The sequence below is a fragment of the Salvia hispanica genome, unplaced genomic scaffold, assembly GCF_023119035.1.
Source record: "Salvia hispanica cultivar TCC Black 2014 unplaced genomic scaffold, UniMelb_Shisp_WGS_1.0 HiC_scaffold_444, whole genome shotgun sequence".
In the NCBI taxonomy this organism is placed as follows: Eukaryota; Viridiplantae; Streptophyta; class Magnoliopsida; order Lamiales; family Lamiaceae; genus Salvia; species Salvia hispanica.
In genome coordinates, this window is record NW_025952184.1 from 6,828 (window position 1) to 29,401 (window position 22,574).

At 35.8% G+C, this 22,574-nt stretch overlaps 1 long non-coding RNA gene and 3 pseudogenes across 1 annotated transcript; all 4 read left to right on the plus strand.

The window, feature by feature from the left end:
* Positions 1-2,975: 2,975 nt before the first annotated feature.
* LOC125199269 lies at positions 2,976-4,687 on the plus strand (annotated as a pseudogene).
* Positions 4,688-7,990: 3,303 nt separating this feature from the next.
* On the plus strand, positions 7,991-13,585 carry LOC125199274 (annotated as a pseudogene).
* Positions 13,586-13,602: 17 nt separating this feature from the next.
* On the plus strand, positions 13,603-14,258 carry LOC125199262. Its single transcript, XR_007172553.1, has 2 exons — positions 13,603-13,829; positions 13,942-14,258. It is a non-coding gene; the product is annotated as an uncharacterized LOC125199262 (long non-coding RNA).
* A 1,784-nt stretch (positions 14,259-16,042) lies between these two features.
* Positions 16,043-21,571, plus strand: LOC125199275 (annotated as a pseudogene).
* Positions 21,572-22,574: the final 1,003 nt, after the last annotated feature.

Genomic DNA, 22,574 nt, shown 5'->3' on the forward strand with positions numbered 1-22,574 from the left:
GGAAAAATTGTTTTGGGCTTTTTGCGGGCTGTGTTTAGTTTGTTGGGCTTTGAGAAAATTCGAAAGTATATCAAACATTGGAATTATCAAGAAAAATGAGGCTCTTTTCTGGGTTATTGGATGGTTTCAAACCAGCCCCTATGGTTTGAAACGTTTTCAATCGTTGTCTCGTTTCATTGCCAAACGAGTTTGGTTTCTTCCCAACACACATGGAGTAACATACACCCAAAATTATTTTATTCCAAATCAATTTAAAACATAACATTCATCCAAAATCATTTTATTCCAATTCCAATTTTCAAACAACATCCATATCTCCCACGTTAATTATTCATACCCGTACGTATAAAACGACATTATCATCAAAACATATCAAGTTATAATTTCCATACACAAATTTAAGAGTATAATACATACTCAACTGCAAATTTTACAAATGATAAGTCAACTTTAATTTAAGCAAAAGTGCAAGATACTAAATTTCTTTGAATTGAGTTAGGAATCTTGATTTTTTATCACGAGAGAAAAGGCTCAGCTCTAGAGATCGATGAGCAAAGGAACCAAAGTTCGAGTATCAACAAACTAGCCTAAGAAAACAAGCAACAAAAAAACCTCAAACCAGGAAAAAGCAAGCTAAGCAAAGGAAATGCACCTCATGACGCAGATGAAAGAAAACAAAAACTAAACAAACATCAACCAACTAACTAGGAGGCGAGGCGAGCTATAATGCCTTTATGTTTATCGAGTTGCTTACGTGATTATGCTCCGTCCATCTTCTAGCTTTAAGTAAGTCTTCACACATTTGGCTCGATGAAAGGAAAGATAGATAAAGCTGCTGCAATATAGAATCAATATTTAACTCAACCACGTAACTCAAATGAGAAACCAATGTAGAAATAATATGTAGATTATAGTACAAAGATTCTCTTTCTCCTTGTAGTTTTGAATTTGGAAGAAAACTAATTCTACTATCATTATTCAGGATGTATTGAATAAATTCCTCTCTTGTGCAACAGCCAGCAGAGCATATAAAGAGACACGTGGTTTATTATTATTATTATTATTATTATTATTATTATTATTATTATTATATCAAATAGCCTTTAAAATAATAAATGTTGGCTGACATTAATATTATTATTATTATTATTATTATTATTATTATTATTATATCAAATAGCCTTTAAAATCATAAATGTTGGCTGACATTAATATTACTATTATTATTATTATTATTATTATTATTATTATTATTATTATTATTATTATTATTATTATTATTATTATTATTATGAAATAGCCTTTAAAATCATAATGTTGGCTGACATTAATATTCTTTTGGACTATTCCACACCCACCCCACCCATTTTCGTCATTGTGAACACATTTGTTTTTTCTTTCAAATTATGACAACATTTTTATTGAAGATGAAATACACGAAACATGTTCTCGTACGTTATAATGACTTGTGTACAAGTAAATTTGACCACGTATAATTTATAACATATGTGTACATATGAATTTCCATGTGTATATCAAAATCTCCCATCATTCTTCAAAATAATAGTACTACTCCATGAACATAGGGGATTAATGGAACAGTTATCTAAGTAGTAGTAGCACTTATAATTGTCGAACCGTATGAAACTATCATGTTAATTATTTTGATCTGATTAAAACTAAAACAAGAAGAGATTTAATTTAAATAAGAAGGCCAGCTGGAAAAACTAGGGAAACTAGAATTATTCCCAACATGTCCCCAATCAAGTAGGTTAACTCATGTAATCATACTAAATTCTAAATTAATTACATACATTTAAAAATCAGGGGATTATACTACTACTAGAATAAACTGAATATCTCCCCTAGTCTCTGCTCAAACTTCATACAATCAACATTAAAAAATTTACAATTAAGATGATCTCATGACTAAAATCAAAATGGTTTAACTTAATTTTTTAAAACCCATAATTGTATTTTAAAAAACATATGACCATTGAGTTCAAAGGTTATAAAATGTGAGAATTTAATGAAGAAAAAACCCAAAACCAAAATTGGGCCCAAATCTATTTATAAAAAAACAAAAAAACGATAAAAACTACTGCATATTGATTCCCCCTAATTCACTAAATCTATCTCAACATCCCCTGTTTCATCCCTCCCCCCCTAAAAATGCCCACATTCTCTCTCCCGCTCTATATCCTCATCCCCCATCTCCGTCATTTTATAAATCCTTTATTCCTCCGCTTTTCAGAATTCGTTTGGGACTCGCTAAGCTACAATTATCCCTGCATTATTGTTTAAAATTTCCCAAAATTTGGGGAAATTTTCAGCTGCGTATGTTGTTTCTCCAGGTATATTCATTCCCGTTACAATCGAGGCAATTGGTTTGGATTTTTGCGTTTTTGTATCGTGGTGCAGGTTGTTGCCGGTTTTGGGGAGGTGGATTTGGAAAATAATTCGGGTTTATTCTTATTAAATGCCCCCTGTTTCGGATTGAAAATATGGAAAAATTAAATTTTTTAATCTTCAGCATTGATTATGGAATGGTGTTTAAATGTTAGATTTTGATGTGAAAAAAAGTGTAATTTATGCTCTGTAACTGTGAGACTGTAGTTTTAGTTGGGGATTTGTTGTTCAAGATTAATATTATAGCTTGAATTTTGGTTTTTTATCTCTGCTTTTGCATTTTATTGTGATGTTACTTTGATCTATCCTTAAAGGATCTTGACTTAATTATTGATTTTGCTATTTTTTTACCTGCATTCTCTGTTTTTATAGGATGCCTTCACCACAACTAGTGAATCATTCTATATACATTCTTGAGCATCTTCTTAAAATTTCGCGTTTCCTTTGTTTCACTAGTGCGAATTACAACGAGTTCGCATTGGTCGTGTGGTTTTATGTGGGTCGGATCTCGTAGACAGAACTCCCTTTACTACTCCGGTTATTTTCCCTTTTGGGTTTTTCACCAGATGAGGCTTGGCCTTAGGCCACCACTGGCTTTTGATTCTCTGAGATTTAGGTTTTTCGCCTTTTTGCCTCGTTTTGTATGCCTTATTCGTTCTGTATCACCTCGTTGTTTTGTTCTTGAGTTCCACTGATCTTAGTGTCTACTGTTTCTGTTTGTGTAAGCATGATCATTGAACTTATCTCGATCTTCCATTGTCACAAATGTGATTCTTGCGTTTACTCTGAATCATTGTACTGCTTGAAAGACTAACACTGATCCCAATCGCTTTGGACCTTTTGGTGGTGAAGGATCATTCGTGCAGAACATATCCCATTCCATGTCGAACGTTGCGTGTGACGCCCAAGTGAAGCAGACGACGGATGCCGAGACGACAAGTTCGCTCTCACCCTTAAGCTCATTGCGATTGCTGCAATCCTCGTTATGGGAGTCGTGGTGTGGCCATTCCGTTAGTCGGGAAGAAGCGCCGGTTTTTGCGCACTGATTCCAACTTGTTTGTTGCTGCCAAAGCGTTTGCCGCTGGCGTCATCCTCGCACGGGATTCGTCCACATGTTGCCGGACGCCACCGGCGTTGACCGTGCTTGCCTGCCCGAATTTCCATGGTGAAGTTCCCTTCTCGGGATTCATCGCGATGATGGACGCATTAGGGACATTGCTAGCTGATTTTGTCGGGACGCAGTATTCGAGAGAAAGCAAAGGAAACAGGAAGAAGAAAGCCAATCGTCAAGGCTGATTCATCGGAGCCGGATCTGAATCGGGGATAGCACCGACCGGAGACGAGGGGAGTGGCGGCTGGTTTTGGAGAGAGGAAGGGGGGCCATGCACATCGTGGTATGCACGCCCGCGCGCATCACAGGCACAGTCACTCGCGAGAGCAAGGGTGAGTGTGAGCGGGCATCGGGGTGCGGATCAACATGGTCACTCGCACTCGCATTCTTTCGGCGAAGATAATACTGCTCGCCACATTGTTGTTTCACAGGCATGTTCATCTCTTCCACACTATTTATCATGATAATGGATTATATTACATAATTATTCTTAAAATCTTAAGAGAAAATATCATATTACTATCATTTAACATAAGTGGCAAACCATTTTTTGTAAAACAAGGTGTTTGTGTTTGCAGGTTCCTAACTTGGTATAGTATCACACTCGGTGATCATGGCTATCGCTGGGGTTTCACACAGTCCATGTACGATTAGGCCTCTAATGGACCCTTCGTTCCACCAGTTCTTGAAGGATTCGCTCTGGGAGGATGCATCTCCCAGGCGAAGCTGGGGCCCCCAACCCAACCCTCATGGCGTGTTTTTTCCAAAACCACCCCAATCGGGATAGGTATTGGGATCGGGATATCTTCGTTCTACAATGCTAGCAGCCGAGAGCTCTAGTAATCGAGGCGTCTGGACTCGATCTCCGCTGGGATCCTCGTGTATATGGCTCTGGTCGATCTGATAGCAGCCGATTTCTTGAGCAAGCGAATGAGTTGCACGAGGCTGCAGTTCGTATCGTATTTTCTCTTGTTCTTGGGTGCTGCCTTGATGTCTTTGCTAGCACTGTGGGCTTAGTTAGTTGATTGATTAGAAGCTTTGTGACATGAAAATAGTTGTAATTATGTTTTTAGTTGTTAGGTCACAAAAAACAATTTTGTCTCTTTGCATTTCTTGGTAGCAAGTGATTTTCACATGCAACTCATATGATTTGGTTTTGGGGTTGAATCTGTTATTTGGGTTTAAATTTGGCTTAAATTAATCAAAGAGAAAAGATAAACGTACTTCACCAGTTTTTTTAGTACGGGAGTATTAAAAAAAAAGTAATAATAGTAGTAGTTATTTATCATAAGCCATCAGGCTTCATTCCAATCAAATATATAGACCAGTAATTATTAGTCTAGGCTAAACAATCTCCATTTTTTTCGAAAAACAAACAACTATATATGAAAATCAATACTCCTACTTGATAGTACTACCTATACTAAAAATTCTTTAAATAGATAGACAACTCAATAATGAGAACAAGTATTAATAAGAGCCTCAGTGAGGACGGATATCTCTGGACAAGCACTAGGACATTCGAAAAACATCTTCTTCATATTTCTACGACATCCCACTCATTGCTATATTACTAGGATATCTCCTTGAAACATTGGACAAACACTATGACATCCCAACAAACAAATTCACAAATGCGGAATTAAAATTTCGACAAGAATACGAGAGAAAATGCAACCATTTTATTTTAAAAAAAACATATATATTTAAATTAAAAAGAATACATAGTTCACCAAAAAACCATCTAAAACCAAAAAACAATTCAAACAAAGTACATGTTATGCCTTGAATATATAATTCCGACGATCATGTTGTGCATGATAATACATGCTTTAACGTAGTCAACCCGTGGTGCAAATGAAGCAATTTTAAACGACCCATATATGAGTTTTGAAAAAAAATCTGAAATGCTCTCGTCTCCGCTCGTCCGTCGAACTCCCACAAAACGGACCGACGGCGGGCGCATTATCCAAGGACGACCTCTCGCCCATTTGGCTTGTTCATCGCGCGCCGCCGGAATAAAGTGTGTATGCTCTAATTTTACATTTACATCTATACATATATAAAAGGGAGTTTGAGGAAATTTAAGTAAATGAGAAATTTTTTTTGGGGAAATTTTAGGTAGGAAAAATTTTAATGCCATTAATAAAATTTCTATCAATATTGTGACAATAATTTTAAAAAGCGAACCTCAAATGACTCTCCACTAATACATGACTCCATCAATAATTAAGAAATTAAGATAAGTAAATAATGCGATTAAAAAATTTAAATTTGGATAATTAAACACTATTAATGCATTTAATATCAGAATTTATGCAAAGTTTATTATGAATGTTTACTTGGAATACAATGTCAATTGCTATCATTTAATTTTCCTATTTAAAAATTTTTTTCTATGATCTTTCATTGTGAAATTAAACATTAGATAAATTTCATTAGGTTTGATGATATTTACAAAAAAATCATTTTTATATATTAATTTTAAATGAAATGTGAGTGGAATTAGTTAGTGGAAGGTGAGACTATATTACCATTTATGGTAAAGTGAACGGGACCCCTTATTGCGGACGAACTAAAATGGAAAAACGAGACTCTTATTAAGGACGAAGGGAGTAATTTATAAAAATGACATTGTATTCAAAGAAATCATATTCCGGCCAAAAAGAATGCCAAAGAACACTAAATTTCTATAAATTGGACCATTTGGAGCAATGAAATTCACTCACTCACCAGTTTCACATAGGTTTACAAGGATAAAACTCTCCATTTCGTAGGAACTATAAATATTGGTATTTGGTATCTAAAAATTCACTCACTCACTACTTTATTTTTCATGGATAGGCGTCGATGTTCCAGTTCTTCGAGTTCTTGCAAGAGGAAGGGTCAAAGGGGAAGAAATGAGCTTCTCCCAACCACGAATTCTCTACCGAAATGAAGATATTCTTGAGGGTGTGTATTATTTTTTTGTGTTTGTAGAATATATCCAGCAACAAAATACAAAAGAGAGCAACGGTTTTCATCAACAAAGAATAATAAAGAGAAGAGAATGGAACATGTAATGTTGAAGGTGGTTAGAGCTAAATTATAGGGGTATTTTCCTTTTTGAAATTAAAATTTTATATATGTAATGTATAGGACGGTTTTAGAGCTAGATTATAGATTTATAGGGATATTTTCTTTTAAAATAACAAATTGTATACACATATAATATTGGAAACGGTTTTTTATGACAAGATATTTTTATTTTTTATTTTTATATATTTCTTATTCCACATACATTTCTTATTGGAAGTAATACTATGCAGTATTTTAGAGAATAGAAGCATTTTTGGCCAAACCTAGCAATTAATGCATTTATAGTGTCGCCATGATTGTTGGAACAAATTTATTTATTATATATACATTTTTCAATCAAGGCATAACATATGAAGCGTGTAATCTTATTGAAATTAATTGACTATATTTTTCGTAAGATCATAGAGTTCAATTGACTCTATTATTATTTTATTTTTGAATTACGGGTAATTTACATAAGAAAGTTGTTTAAATCGGAAAATATCCATGCCCTTGAATTTATCATGTCACACTAATAATATTGTCATTTTGTAATTTATTCTTAAAACATATTATTATATACCCAAACTTTGGATGACTCAGTCTCAGTAATTAATAACTAATCCGAAATTTTAAAATTTTAAATATGATAATTAAGTTGTTAGAAATTATAATCAGACTTAAATGTTAAATGTCTTGTGTTATACTTTAATATAGATAAATCATTTGCTATCTATCCAACTATGGAATTCAAATATGTATTCTTTAAAATTTAATCACAAATTATAAAATCGTATTAATGAATTTATTTAATAATTATAAATTATAGTACTAATTTAAAAGGATAAAATACAAAATAAGCATGTGTCTAATAATAAATTAACTCATAATATTAAATTAATCTAGATTTTGAAAAGAATGCGAGTTAGAAGTTTTAAATGGTGATAATATTTTTAAACATATAATATTATATTATTCTCTCCGCTCCTTTAATAATGGAATTATTTATTATTTTGATACGTTATATAATGATTCGTTTCCTTTTTAGTAAAAAAGTTAACCCATTTCTAAAATTAACAATTTTCATGTAACGATATTGTTTATAATTTTAGTTAATTAAATTACATTCTAAAATTAATATTTTTTAATTATTTTAGCCATGCATAGACGAGTGTAATACTAGCATAGAATTGCGATGTTATGGGTGTTGTCATAGTAAAAGTTTGGATCGAAAAACCATACACGCGCACAATAGGATACACTTATAATTAATTAATCAACGTTTGGAGAATATTTATACCATATTTAAGCGAATTAAATTTGTAAATGCGCAAACCGACAAATCTTATAATTATCCATAAACACATCAATATACACACATATATATATACATACAAACAGAGAAGAGGAGAAGAGAGAAGAGAGACTGGTTTGGAAATGGAGACCTTTGGAGGGAAGCAGTGATTAAATATATTTATTCCCCCACAGCTACAGTGTAGCTTGACGATGAAGATTCATTGCTCTCTCACTCCTCTCCACTTCACCCACCGCTCCCCACTTCCACCCCTAAATCACACCTCCATAAACCCTAACCCCAATCCAATTCACCGCCTATAGATTATTCCGCCACTCATATTTCATTTCTCTAAATTAATTCATACATTTACGCCGCGGCCATGCCGAAGATGAAGCGCTTTCTTCGGAAGCTGCACATCGGCGATCACCAGCCGCCTCCCGTCCCCGATCAGCCAGCTCAAACGGCGTCGTCGCAGCTGTCGGAGTCGTCGTCTCCGTCTCCTTCGCCGTCGCCGCTGCCTGATTTGCCGCAGACGGCGTCCTCGTCGGAGAACGAGGCCGCGGGTACCAATTTCAATTACCTCGAAGAGGAGTTCCAAATGCAATTGGCGCTGGCAATCAGCGTTTCGGATCCAGGTCAAACCGGCGTTGACTCGGAAATGGCTCAAATCAACGCGGTTAAGCAGATTAGTCTTGGCCGCTCTCCTTCTCAAAGCCTAGCTGAATTTCTAGCCCTCCGATATTGGGTAAAAAATTGATCTTTTTATCTTGTGCTTTTTTTAGGTGTTTCAATTGTTACATGCATCGTTGTTTAGAAGTGTAGTTAACATTTCTATTGACGTGCAAAGTTGATCCTTAACTGCTGTTTATTTTTGTCTAGAGATTTTTTAAATTAAAACGAAATTCAGGCTAGTGACTTTGATGTTTAGGTTAGGGGTGGATTCTTTTGAGTAGATTATATTTGTCTCACTGTTTGACGGTTATTGGTTCTACACTTCTACTTAATATCCGGAAACTGAGCAATGTATTCTACTTTAGTACATTACATTTTGCTGGAATTTTGTTAGGATTAGTTGTTCTACTGTGTCATGTATTTGTGGAACAGAATCGTGCTCGAAAGGAATTTGCTTTGCAACTCTTAATGTTGTTATTTGGTAATTTGCTTAGTGGTATTAAGTCCAGGTAAATTAGTTATGATGCAAATATCATGCCACTAGAGAGATTGTCTTCTACCTTTGCCACCAGGGACGGAGCCAGGAATTTATATAAAGAGGGGCAAACTTATACATAGATAAAATTTAAGAGTTTCAAGAGGGGCAAATAGTTAGAAATTACAACAAATTAATTTTTTAATGTATATTTTATAGATATGTGATGAAATTTGAGGTGGGGCATTTGCCCATGCTAGCTATGAGCTGCATCCGTCCCTGTTTGCCACCGTCATCTATGGTACACCGTTTAATAAACGCTATATACGTATGTTGGCTAGTAGCTTGTGATAAAATGTAATGATTTTAAACTTGCGTGCTAGTTTTTCTTTCTCATGTAGTCATGTATGGGCCTATGGGGTAGACACATTTGTTCTGGAATGGAGAAGACATTTATACAATTTTCCCTAGTTAGTTTGGTCACATTACCTGCTAAACTTACACCTGATTTAATTAAATTGTAATAATATGAACGAAAAATCAAGTTACACATTTATTTCTGTCTAGTGTGTTTACAAACTATATAACACACATCCTCATGAGAATATTATGATTCTTGTGAACATTTTAGCTGATAAACTTACTAAAATAGCCATATAAATTCGACATTCACTTAGACTTGTGCAGACGTGCAGCTAAGGGTAAAATGGCAAAGACCTTTATGCTTTTTCGGTTGTCTATCTTCTTTCTTTTCTTTTTCTTTTCCTTTTCCTTATCTGGTTTCATTTAATATTTTCTTGTTGAGTTACTGTGTGGATGGGGTCATATATTTATATAGTTAATAACGTTGATTATAATCATCTCCACTTCATATACTAATCAAAGAACATCCCTTCCTAAATCCTAACAAAGGAAGGAAAACCTATAAAAATGTATTATAGCCTTGAATTCTTTATCAGACTATTGATTAAATACCCATCTTTCTTTAATGCAGAGCTGTAATGTTGTAAATTATGATGAGAAAGTAATAGATGGATTCTATGATGTTTGTGGAATTGATTCCAGCTCGATGGTCCAAACCAACATGCCATCCCTAGTAGATCTTGAAGCAATATCTGTGTTGAACACTGTTGGCCTTGAGGTGGTTTCAGTCAACCGTGGTGCTGATATGGAGCTTCGGAGACTTGAGGAAATAGTGCATTTTATGTCCATGGATTATCTTGCTCCAAATACAAGCCAGAGTACAAGCTCGCTAGTTCAAAAAATTGCTGATCTTATTGTTGAAAGAATGGGAGGTCCTGTTAGTGATGTTGAAGAAATGTTTTGGAGATGGAGGGCACGGAGTCAGGAGTTAAGAGTCAACTTCAACACAGTTGTCCTTCCTCTTGGTTCTCTTGACATTGGCCATTCACGCCAAAGGGCCTTACTCTTTAAGGTCGTGAAAGATTTTCTCTCCATTTAATGAAAAAGGTGCATCATGATATCATCAACATAAGGAGCTAAATTCTATTAGTTCCTTGGGTGAAGTAGTAGTTTTGGCTATCTACTTCATATTAGTATAGTGACTACCATGTTTGCAATGCAATATATGTGAACCACTGATTCTTGATTCTTATTTGTCAACAAATTGGAATCTTACAGTACTGAACTACAATTCTGATAACAGGTTATGCTTTTAGGTACTTGCTGATAGGGTTAACATTCCATGTAAGCTAGTCAAAGGGAGTTATCATACTGGCACTGATGAAGGAGCTGTAAACTTGATAAAATTGGACAATGGAAGGTAACAGCTGGACTGATGCTCGTTTGCAAATTTTGTTTCTATGTGTTGCTCTATTTCATCATAGAGGCCTTGCCATTTGGTAAGAATCCAGAAGCGTGAAATATTTTTCGAGCCTATTGAAAAGTAAATACGTCTTGTTGCTAGTTTGCATATTCTCTTTGGCTCTATTTCATCATTAATGTCCTGCCATTAGCATAAACCCGTTAATGAAGAAAATTGAGTTAAATTTCCCTTTGAATGTTATACTAATTAGCAAAGGAATTCTCAGCTCTAGTTGACTTTGAATGATTAATCTTCGTTTTTATCCTGGTCAAAAATGTTTTAGTTGAGTATGCTGTTGGTAGATGTGAATAGCATAATGCATTTCTGGAATGGTGCAGTGAATATATTATAGATCTGATGGGTGCTCCTGGGGCTCTCATTCCTGCTGAAGCACCTAGTAGGCGTCTTCAAAATTTTGGGTTTGATATTACAACTGTTGCAGCAGTTGGCAGGGTTCATTTTCAGCACCTGACCAAGGAACCAGAGCAGAAGCCTCCTACGTAGATGAAACTGCCAAAACTGGAAGTTCAAGTTTTGACTCATCTCAGGTTGCTACTGTATCAAATAGAAACGGTGGTAGATTCGCTGGAAAATCCTGTCAGACCTGTTGGAGCATGCTACTGGAGATATTTATCTACCCTCAAGTGAAATATGTGAAATGCCATTGGGTGCTGGCAAGAAAATAAATTTGGTAGAGTTGCGAGTGAAGATGTTCCCAGGTACATATTATTGCTGCTAGCAAACTGATTTATTTTTAGAACTTTGTACTTTGTTGTTATTGCTCACATCAGGATAAAACTACCAATGGTTTTAGAGGGAAACTGTGCAAAGAAGTACTGTGACAGGAGTTTGATGGGGTTTAAAATGATATTCTTGTTGCACTGACAAGTTTTACGTAACTGCAGGAAAATGCAACTGAACAATTGCATGTGCCTCTGATTCAGCTGGATACAGACCATCTTCTGATACCCAACATGACGAAGAGTAACTTTCAAAGACAGAAAGGAGAAGCATCCCAAATGACGGTGCTGCAATTGCTAATGAACATATTGATTCTTCTGGAAATGGAGAGCTATAACATAGCCTACACTGACCAGTCTAATGCTAACAAGATTCAAGATATGCAAATTGATTCAGCAATAAATGGAGTGGCTCGAAATGTTATGGGAGGATCTTCAGATTGGTGAACGCATTGGTATAGGTAAGAGTTGTGTTATTACAGATTTTATCCTTCTTTGAGGGTAGTGGTTTTCTGTAAATATATGTGGGTGAATCAATGTACTTCTGTAATATTATATGGAAAATCTGGATCCAACTTTCTATGCCCATACAGGTCATTTTTTTGGAATTCTCAATCCTATCTACCGATTCTCAAGTTTTGCTAAATTTTTATATTTGTATCTGAATGCATGCTTATCCTCAGGATTTAAGGTGGTCTACGAGCAGAATGGAATTGCACATGAGTTTCTTCCCTTATTTATGAGAATAGTTTACTTTCCTGAATATGCATTCTATGGAAAATGGGTATTCTGAAGTTAAAGTATGCACATAACTCTGGTGCAAATCTGTACATTTAGATTGTCTCATCACTCAGAATGGATATTTGGCATGGTGTTAGCCACTAATACTCTGATTTTTCTGATTTAGACCAGTTTACTGGTATACATGTAGAGTACGATCTTGTTTGTTTGCGTTTAATATGGATGGCTACCCATGAAATTTTTATTTATACTATTTTAACTATCTTTGTTATTTACTTACAGGAAGTTGCATTGAAGAGGTTTATGAAACAAGATATATCAGGTGATGCACTAGCACAGTTTAGATGTGAGGTAAGCAGATTTTTCAAACATGCATCTCATGCATGACATTTACATGCTTGAAAGAAACTTTTCAATTATTTATTGATCTTGTATTTGCTTGTTGTTTGATTTAGATCGAGATTATGTTGAGGTTGCGACATCCAAATATTGTTCTTTTCATGGGAGCTGTATTACGGCCCCCAAATATGTCTATATTGATGGAATTTCTCCCAAGGTTAATATCTCTTTAGCTAATGGAAATACCTTTTGTGATATCTTCCGTCTTATTCTAACCTTCTGAAAATGATGCTCATCTAATAACTTGTTCTCTTCCTGGCTATTTGCAGAGGTAGCTTGTATAAGCTGCTGCACCGTCCAAATATCCAAATTGATGAAAAAGGCGAATAAGGATGGCCATGGATGTGGTATTGTGTTCAGGTGTTCCATTCCAGTTTGTTTCTCCTGTAAATTTTCTTCTGTCCTCTGTTAATATTTTGTTATTCTGCAGGCCAAGGGAATGAATTATTTACACACTAGCCATCCGATTATCGTGCATCGAGATCTCAAGACTCCAAACCTTCTTGTTGATAAAAATTGGGTCGTTAAGGTGAGGTCGTTGTGTATTACTACAACCCCATCAATTATAAACAATAGAGTTACTTTTCGTATCTATGCTAATATCTAATAATCCAATACGTTTAGGTTTGTGACTTTGGGATGTCGCGCCTGCAGCACAACACTTTTCTATCTTCTAAATCGACTGCTGGAACGGTAATGCCCACTGACCCAATGTTTTGTTGTAAGGGTGAAAACAAAGAACATAGAGAAGCTAGAAAGATATGATAAAATATTCACTGCAATTTAATCCTATGTGTAGGCTGAGTGGATGGCACCAGAAGTTCTAAGGAATGAACCATCTAACGAAGTGAGTTCATGATCTATCCCTAGTCTTGAAAAGTATGATTTTCACCTCGCTGAAAGGTTCAGCTTTTCCTTATTTGCAGATCTGATGTATATAGTTTTGGGGTCATTTTATGGGAGCTGGCTACTCTGCGGGTGCCATGGACAGAAATGAACTCGATGCAAGTAGTTGGAGCCGTTGGATTTCAAGACAGACACCTTGACATCCCGCCCATGGTTGATCCACTGGTTGCAGATATAATACGCGATTGCTGGATTAGGTAAAGTTTCTCACACGATTCTCAACTCTTTTCATGTTTGTCTGAATCTGGGATAAAATTCTAACCAAACACTAAGAAGTGAGTTCTAAACTTGACAACATTGTTTCTGTAGAAACCCACAGGGACGCCCTTCGTTTGCACAGATTATTGCTCGACTCAAACGCGTGCGTCGCCTTAGGGTGCAGAAAACAACTGAGAGTCGTGAAACCCATCTCTGATGTAACAATAGCTCAGTACTCGTTCAAAGAACCAGCAGAGCAGGAGTGGGTTTTTAGAAATCTTCAAAGGTACAGCTGCTAAGGAACATAATTGGATTGGGTAGGCAGTGGTTCATTGGCGAAGCTTGATGCAGCCGGAAACAAAACTCGCCTGGACTTAAAACAAGTCTCATAAGTGCAGCTGGGGGCAAACATTAAATTCTTGAGAAAATGGAAAAAAGTTTAGAAGGTATTAGGGTTCACCAATGTAGGTGAGTAAATTTGTAATAAATCTTATTTAGACCGAGAGAGAGGTGGTTTAGGGGTATCTGTTGAGACCACAAAAAAGTAACTGTAAAAAAGGGTCTCTGCTGATTTTGTATAAAAAAATTATTTGTTGTATTTAAACCGTCACCTGGCATAAGTTGTGAGGGCAAAATTATCAAAAAAATGAAAAGAAAAGAAAAGAAAAGAAAAGGAAGAAGGTTATGATTCATGAATTGATTCTCAGAATTATAAATTATTTGTTCCAAGACTTGCATTTCAGATTCAACAACTAATTCAACTCTAGCCTGTGTTAAAATATCATGATTCTAAAAAATATAATCTCATTTCATGACGTGCATCTCATGCAATTCTTACAATCTATTTTCTCTTCCACACATGAACATGAAGCAATCTATATTATCTTCCACTCATTAAGCGTGGAAGACCCCTCATAAATTCTAAGGTTTTTACACTTTCATTTGCTCTAACATGATTGCCATTGCAGTATATCTATGGACGTATGGAGTAGTAACTAAAGTTTTTTGCCTTTACAATTAAAGTTTTTGACTTTATAATTAAAGTATTAGGGCATTCATAGTATAGTCGGAACCATGGCTCCATTGCACGACGTTTTCAAGGACGTTTTAAAGGTCGGCGGCCGAAATTCAACTGACGACCTGGCAGATTTCCGGCACCACTGCAGAGGCCGCATCAATTTAACATTTCTTTTTTTAAAAATTATTTAATTTTAATGGTTTGATTTATCTAATTTTTATTTTTATTTTTTGTTAAATTTCTCTTCAATTCTCTATTATTCATCCATACTCTCAATTCTCTATATTGTCCATAGTCATTAATAATACTAATAATACTAGTACTTACATGACTATGTACTCTTTGATTGCTTCCTCTGTGTCATTTATCTTGAGTAGCATATTGGCATAGTACAAAGAATACGTTTATCTTAAATTGTTTGGCCTAGATAAATTTCTCTATTGTATAAATATGAAGAGTGTATCGTGCACTTACTAAAATCGATATATATTAAAGACCATAATTCGCCCAGCGTGAGTTGAACTAGTTCTCTTATAAAAAAATGGCGTTGTTCATTACCAAACGGTCAATCCCATCATTTAATTAACTTCATATTTGTGGCCATGATAAACATAATAGGATTACTATTAACTTGTTTGATTTGTTTTCCATAGTTTTTAAATATTGATTTGTTTCCTAGATAGGGCTAGCATTGGGGTTTCGGTTCGGTTTTGTCCAAACCGAACCAAAACAAAAAAATCGAATTTAGTTCAAAATTCAAATCGAACGACCTGAAAAACCGAAATTAAACAAAACCGAAACCCAAAATTTTTGTATTTTTAAAATCGAACCGAATCAAACCCGATAAATCAAAAAAATCGAATCGAATTTTAAAATTTCGGTTTGCTGGGTTCGGATATTCCATGTATTCAATATTTGATCAAAATAAAAAAAATAAACAGCGAAATAAATAAATAAAACAAAAAACATAGCGCATCCAAAAACATCCCTTGTTTATCGCGTTAATTACTGGACTACTAAGAAATTACATTACACAAATAAAAAAAACAATTTCCCCCAATTTCTCTCTCTCACACACAACTGCGCCTGAGCTGCACAGTTGCGGATAACGACAAGCAAACTAACCGACACTTCTCTGACGAGCGCCGGGGCCTGCTTCGCCTGCGCCACCGGCGGTGCTTCTGCTGCCTCAAGATGAGTAGATCGCTACCCGCCGCTGTCTTACTGGCAGTGGTACTCGTCGCCGCCGCCGCGGTGTCTGAGGATTCCAAGCTGGCCGAGGAGGAGACGTCGCCGCTGCCATCTTCTCCAATGCGACCATTACTGGGAACAAGACCAGTCCGAAGGAGGACACGTTTGCTGATATGATCGACCGTGCGCTCCAGAAGGAATTCACGGAGAATGAGGATCATAATGAAGGTTTTATTGGATCACATTTACTTAGCTTTGTTTCAATTCGCTCCGATTTTGTTTTTGCTGATACCTGTTTCGTTAGGGTTAACATTCGGCACATAGCATACGCACTCTTTATAGTTTGCTAAGTAAATTTGGGAATCGAGAGGTTTTATGAGCTTTATTGATTCCTTATGTGATGTTTAAACTGTTTTTTTGTTTTCATTATTTTGGGGAAAAGGTTGAAGTTCGTCTATTGGCTGCAGCCATTACTGATTTATGGATCCAGCAAGAGTTGTGTTGAGCTAAAGTTATTGTTTATGTTTACCATCTTAATCAATTTTTTAAAACTAGCGTCTATTTTGCTTGTTATTTTGATGTACATTCAAATAGCTCAGCTGCTTTTTGTAAGTTTCTTGTGATTAATGTGGTGGTGGATTCTTAGTTGATACTGTCTGAAATTGAACTCGTGGCAGAAAAGCGATGCCGGTAGCTTCAACAACACTGTGGCTGAGCAACAGGTTTGTACCTTGCAACTCCACCTCTTTGAATAGTACTTTTATCTAATTTTGGGAGGTATGAATTTAATTGCATATGAATAATGTCCCTTGACTTGGAGGGTTCAAGTGGATTTTGCAACATGTTTTGGAAATCGGAAATTATTGAAATGGTTGACTGGAAATTCAGTAACAAGCGCAACAACAGTAGAATTTCACAATAAGCGGGAAAAAGTTGGCTAATTTGTCTCAATATGGTGTGGAAGCTTAAGATATTTCTCTTCGGACAATAGCTTCAAGTATTCCTGGATGTCTTCTTTGTGAACTGGACAACTTCGCCTTTCGGTTTCCAGAAACAGAAATGACTTAATGGTGTCTGAATTTGGCACTGATCATGATATATACATTATATTTCGGGGATTAAATCGTTGAACTAGTCAGATGGGAGGTATACGCATCATGATCTATGATGTGTGATAAGTTTAGGGATTATGTAGCTGGGAGGCCCTTTGCTTAACCTTGTGCTAGTGTCATTGTATTCCAAAGTTAAATATTTTCTTGCCCTTTGCTTAACCTTGTGCTGGTGTCATTGTATTCCAAAGTTAAATATTTTCTTGATCACAGTTCCTTTGTATGCTTGTCAGTTTAACATACATATGATAGACCAGAGGAAATAGAAGGCTAAAAAAATACTCACTAGCTTTGGTTGATCATATCTGTAACCAAACTCTGGTTTCATTAGTTTTTTAAATAGACAATCACAATGAGTGAACAGTGACATGGTTTCAATTGCAAAACATGTTGCCTTATTTGCTTATTTCTGGCTTACTTTATCACATTATCAGGCTGTGTTGGAAACAGTAGCTAGAGTGAAGCCAAAGAAAAATGAAACAAAAGAAGAAAAGTAGGTATCTGTACTATTCTTGCACTAACTTTTTCCACATACAAAACATGTTTGTTTTACTTATATGCATTATCCTCTTGTAATTATAGATCCTTTAAATTTAATAAAGTTTTCAACCTGGATAATGACAATGGAGCTGAAGAGACCCCAACATTAATCGATAGAAAGGTAAACAATTGTTACCTTTTTTAGTTCCATAGTGACATTAATTTCTGAATTTTCTCTATAGTAGCATTGTTATCTCTAAGAGTCTGAAAGAAAGGTACTGTTAAACTATTAAAGAGAAATCGAGTTAAGTACAAACAATCTTACCATGTCAGTGGTAAATATACAGTTTTTTGTTATATTCAGGATAATGTATTTATCATATCAAATTTCAATCCAAATACCCTGTGCTGCAGCTAGACTTGAGGTACAGTAACAAGTTATAATTTTCTACTCTCATCCTTTTGGGATCTAGACCATCTGATGTGATGATCTTGTAGGCTCATATCAGACCTAGTTGTCGTCATTGTCTCTGCAACTTGGGTGGAATTGCTTTTGCTTGTGCTGGACAACCGGTCTGATCTCGAACTTGGCTTGTTTGCTATGCTCCTCTGTTCAACCATATGTTCCTAATTCCTGTGAACACTTTGCAGGTGCTTACTGGATACTTATTAGCAGGATCACTTGTTGGACCTGGAGGTCTGAAATTATCAGTGAAATGGTGCAAGTATGTACTTATACTAAATCAACTCTTGACAGTTAAATGTCATATTAGCACTTAGATGCCTTTGCAGGCATAAATTTTCCTTCTGAAGTAGTAGTGGTATTTATGGTTTCCGCATAAATGAGTTTATCGACTATCACATGTTTCTGATTCTGTCATTCATAATGAGTTTATCCAGGTTGAGACAGTGGCTCAGTTTGGTGTAATTTTCCTTCTGTTTGCTCTGGGCCTGGAGTTCTCCACAACAAAGGTTAGCTGCTTTATAGGTGTTTAAAACGACAAGTACTGGTTTTTCTGTTTGTATTTAGACTGAAGCAATTAGCTGTTTACAGCTACGAGTTGTTCGGCAGTTGCTATTCTTGAGGGTTACTTCAAATTCTCTTTTCATGTGCCTATGTGGAATTATAGCCTCGTATGTTCATCAGATGGGTTTAGTTGCATATATTATGCTTGCCAAAAGTTAAATGTTTATTGTATTAAATCATTATGACCATCAAGATGCATGCTCTGTAATAAGGCTCTCTCAACAATTGTTCATGTCAATTGATATGCTATTTTCTCATTGTCCAGTGGTGGCAAGAGCAATTGCAGATCTTATCTCCTTAAAACTGCTTTATACTCTGAAACTGCTAGATAAGCCTATCTTGTTGAAAAGTGAAAGTAGTGTCTTTATATTGTTGTCTATTTTCAGTTTGGAAGGACAGAAGTCAGCAATAGATTTAAAGTTAACATAAGCTGCAAGTTCAGAAACCTGCCGGAGTTCTTACTTAATTTTTCCACCTAAGGTTATTCTGGTCTAACTGAAAGTAAACCTTCAGTAGGCATTCAATGGAAATTGAAGGGAGAATTAGAGGTTTAAGGAGGTTGTATATCAAAATCTTAGCTGTTTGTATGCTACTTTAGCAAATAATGCCAAGTTCTCTTTGGAATCTTATGTTACTTGAAAACAAATGCTCTATTCTTGGCTTAGATATATGGCATAGTTATCTTTGGAACCTTTTCTGTTTTCACTTAAAGCCATTTTTCATCTTCTATCTGAGTTAAAAGCATTATTTCATTCATTGTTGGCTTGTGGTGGCAGAGCCTCTGAGGGTGTATTTGTTGGGCTTTTCTGTCATGTCATCTACAGCAGTGGTAAGTCCAGTGATCAGTCACTTGGTTGAGCATTGCTGCCAGTAATTTCTTTAAATGTAACAATGATAAATGACCTTGCTCTGGGTGAGGATAGCATCTTCACCTCCTTCCATGTGTTTTTTCCTTATCCAATGACTATTTTATTAGGTTACAAGTTCCTGATGGAGAAAATAGTACAAATGCCTCTTCATGGTCAAGTGACTATTGGCACACTGATCTTACAGGTATCTATGTACGTATTGTTCCCTCTTTTTACCTGTTCATGCTCTCTTTACTAATGTCCTGTCATAAATGAAGTGCTTTTTCAACTCTGATATCTAATTACAGTCTCACTTCTCTCATGTTCTTTCTTATTAATCCATACCTTTGTGCAAGGGTTAATGTTTGTTAAATAAAATCTACTATTCATTTCATTGTCAGGACTGTGCTGTAGGATTGCTATTTGCTATGCTTCCGGTTCTTGGTGGAACTTCTGGTGTTATGCAGGGGTCAATTTCATGACTAAATCGTAAGCTCAATCCTCTTCTTTCTGCGCATTGGATAGCATGTCTAGTTAAAAGGATTTTTTAATCAGCAATTAGAAAAGTTGAATTAGGAAAATTTGACCATTTCCGTTTGGTTTTAAAGAAAGAACTAAGCTATATGGAAAATGTTTTCTGACTTTCAGATAATTTATATGAACAGTGAGATTAGCAAAAGTGATGTCTACATATTTTAAGGGGTGTTTACTTTGAGTGATAGGATATTGGGATGGATTGATAAAGTAATCTAAGTTGATAGATATATTAATTTTGAGCTTGTTTGATGATCTTACCCTACAAATATTTAATCATATGCTTTACAGTCTATCCTATCACTCAGAAAGCATCCCTAGAATATTTTTATTTTAATGATTGTTAATGGGAGAATGTTTAATCTTATCTATCTTGCTAGATCTTTTGGAAAACTGGTCCTGATATCTTTATTTGATTGACCCATGTTGTCCTGATACTTCATATATTGAGCTGAATACATTATTCTTTTGGTTGGCTAAAAACTGCAATTTCATTAGCCAGGTTGGTGGTGTTGATTGCGTTCTTGGCAGCTCTAACAGTATTGTCGTGGACATGTGTGCCTTGGTTCTTGAAACTCATGATAAGTTTGTCATCACAGGTAAACTTACATGTTCCAATGTTTTTCACCACCAAGACATGTTGTGTTGAACAAATATGTGCAAGCTTCATCAATTGGTCAAAGTTACCATATCATACTTGTCTCCATTTCGCAGACCAATGAACTTTATCAATTGGCATCTGTTGCATTTTGCCTTCTTGTTGCTTGGGTTAGTTTCTTTGACACTTATCAAAACTGTAGCTCTGTTCCCTTATCTTGTCCTTGGTCATTGATCGTCATGTAACCTCTAAATTGATGGATCCTATTCGATATACTCCACTTTTATGTGTTCCAGACTAGCGACAAGCTTGGTCTCAGTTTAGAATTGGGTTCATTTGCTGCAGGAGTAATGATAGCCACAACCGATCTTGGTCAGCATACCCTTGAACAAGTAAGATTTTTTTTCACACTTCTTGAACTAGTGGACAAAATTGCTGCATGCTCATTATAGTTATTGTCGTCATTTACATATGGCTACATTTGATTCACCACATACTTTTTTGTGCAGGTTGAGCCTATTCGCAATATGTTTGCTGCTCTTTTCTTGTCTAGCATTGGCATGCTGATCCATGTTCATTTTCTATGGAATCATGTTGATATCTTGCTGGCATCAGTTATACTGGTTGTCATTGTGAAAACAATAGTAATTTCTGTAGTTGTCAAGGGATTTGGCTACAACAACAAAACTTCGCTTCTTGTAAGTTGCCCTTCTTATTTGTAAAATTTGAATTTGTTCTACACATCCACTCATCAGCAGTAACCTTGGTCCTTGATCTATGTAGGTCGGTATGTCTTTGGCACAAATAGGGGAATTTGCTTTTGTGCTTCTTAGTCGTGCCTCAAATCTGCATCTGGTTGAGGTAAGTACTTAACTACGTGATCTCCATTGCATCATTGATATTTACGAGATGTTCTGGTCTTCTTAGAATTATTAACCTTTTTTTTCTTTTTTTTCGTCATCAGGGAAAGTGTATCTGCTGCTTCTTGGAACTACAGCCCTCAGTCTGGTAATCAAAATCCTCCTGCTTGAGATATTTGTTGAGCTTTACTGGCTCTTACTTGAGATTGCAAGACGGCTACTAATATGGCTCCCACCCGATTTATAGATGAGTTAATGACAAATATATTTCTGTAGGTAACTACTCCATTGCTTTTTAAGCTTATACCAGCAGTTGTGCACCTAGGCATCTTGTTACGCTGGTTTTCTGAAAGCCAAGTCGAGGTAAAAGAATACGGCCCTGTTCCCTTTCTCTCTTTCTTCTTGTGATGGCATACTTGGGCTTTTAAATATTCTTCTGATCTTTCTCGGAACATTAAATTTTGGCCCAGATCGGACTCAAAGGAGACGTTCTCCGGTCTGACAGTTCTAAGCAGAGAATCGCCTTGATATCTAAGGATCCTTGATACATGAAGTATGATAAATTCATCCCAACTGTGACAAATTCCACATTTTTACCTCTAAAAGTCCAGTTATAGCATCCAATGCCCCCAAATTGGAGAATTCTCTCCCGTGTTCTAACAGCATGCCCGTGCAGGGAAACTCTCATATACATACATCTCTAACCAAAGTGCAGAAGACAAAACTACCACCTCAGACAGCAAACACAGGAAGTAATCTAACTACTAGAGCCACTAACTATCTACGCATGTAAAATAGTTTCAGCCTTTTTTCTGTGCTATGCAAAATTTAATTGTTCCTTTTTGGCCTTTTGTCCAGCATCTTAATTTTATCTAATTCTTTCCTGCTTCACCTGTAGAGCATTGATATATATTATCTGCGTTGATTTGAACGGACATGATGTACACAAATCTAACAATGAAGTTGATAGATGAACTTTCTTCTTGATATTAGTATCATTATTATTATTATTGTATGTCTTTTCATATATATTTTGGGGTCTTGTGTGAGACGATACCATTTGAGATGGGTTAAGATCC